The sequence below is a fragment of the Myotis lucifugus genome, unplaced genomic scaffold (genome assembly GCF_000147115.1).
Source record: "Myotis lucifugus unplaced genomic scaffold, Myoluc2.0 scaffold_61, whole genome shotgun sequence".
Taxonomy (NCBI): domain Eukaryota; kingdom Metazoa; phylum Chordata; class Mammalia; order Chiroptera; family Vespertilionidae; genus Myotis; species Myotis lucifugus.
Window position 1 is genome coordinate 5093612 of NW_005871109.1, and position 1470 is coordinate 5095081.

The 1470-nt window shown below is 44.5% G+C and overlaps 1 protein-coding gene across 1 annotated transcript in view; it reads left to right on the forward strand.

The window, feature by feature from the left end:
- The window catches only part of TRIM66 (tripartite motif containing 66), a 58821-nt gene that overhangs the window by 24061 nt on the left and 33290 nt on the right, over positions 1 to 1470 (forward strand). The gene's annotated exons all lie outside the window — the stretch shown is intronic.

Here is a 1470-nt window from a genome sequence, read left to right on the forward strand (position 1 = left end):
AGGGAGGGAGGGAGGGAGGGAGAGAGAGAGAGAGAGAGAGAGAGAGAGAGAGAGAAGAGGAGAGGAGAGAGAGGAGAGAGAAATGAGAGAGGAGATAGAGAGCAGAGAGAGGAGAGGGAGAAAAGAAAGAGAGAGAGAGAGAGAGAGAGAAAAAGAGAGAGAGAGGGAGAAAGCATGCGCACAGAGGAGAGAGAGGGAGGGAAGAGGAGAGAGCGAGAGAAAGTGAATGTTGTGCACTCTCTTTGGAGTTGAGATGTAAGCAGATAATTCATGATATTGTGCATTTTTTTTTTCTGCTGCAATAATTTGCTGACATTCAGTCTTTTTATTTATTTATTTATTTATTTAAAATATATTTTATTGATTTTTTACAGAGAGGAAGGGATAGGGATAGAGAGTTAGAAACATCGATGAGAGAAACATCGATCAGCTGCCTCCTGCACACTCCCTACTGGGTATGTGCCCGCAACCAAGGTACATGCCCTTGACCGGAATCGAACCTGGGACCCTTAAGACCGCAGGTCGATGCTCTATCCACTGAGCCAAACTGGTTAGGGCGACATTCAGTCTTTAGGCAGAATATAGACCACTTGTGGTTGTGTCTGTGTTGACAACCTAATGGTAGGTTTATTAAACTAATAGCCAAATGTTGCCTTCATCTGGGCTATTAATTTCCTTGAAAGTTTTTTTTGAACTTGACAGAATGATGAATGATATTTAGGATTTCATTTTGCTGCCATCTCCTCTTGGGTTTAACTCAACAGACCTTTGGTGGACCCTTGCTCTGGGTCAGGTCTTATTTTGGGCACTAAGAGACCAAAGTTGAATAAAACACCTCTTGCCCTCAAGTTGCTCAGTATTCCCCTAAATAAGTCTCATCAAAACTGAGCTAAGCCCAGCTGGCATGGCTCAGTAGTTGAGTGTCAACCTATGAACCAGGAAGTCAAGGTTTGATTCCTCCTGGTCAGGGCACATGCCTGGCTTGTGGGCTCCATCCCCACTGGGAGGTGTGCAGAAGGCAGCCAGTCAATGATTCTCTCTCATCATTGATGTTTCTGTCTCTCTCTCCCTCTCCCTTACTCTCTGAAATCAATAAAAATATATTAAAATAAACAAATAACTGAGCCAAAGGAGCCATTAGACTGAGCTAACAATAGATACCATCTACTCATGCGCCAGGCCAGGGACCTCAGAGGACAGTGCTGGTCCCTGGCACTGAGCTGCATTGGAGCTTCCCCACTCTCTTCCACCTTGTTTGCTCCACACACAGTTCCCCATGTCTGTATCTGCAGACTTGCTCATTGTCCTGGGGGATGGCTCTCTCTTCTTTGCTACTTCCCAGCACATTCCCTCCCTATCTCCAGTGTTAATTTTTTTTTTTTGTCTCAGTCTCTGTTGGGGCTATTTTGTTAAAAAAAAGAATGGGGGCGAATTTCCTTTTTTTACAGCAGCATAGTATTCCGTTGTGGA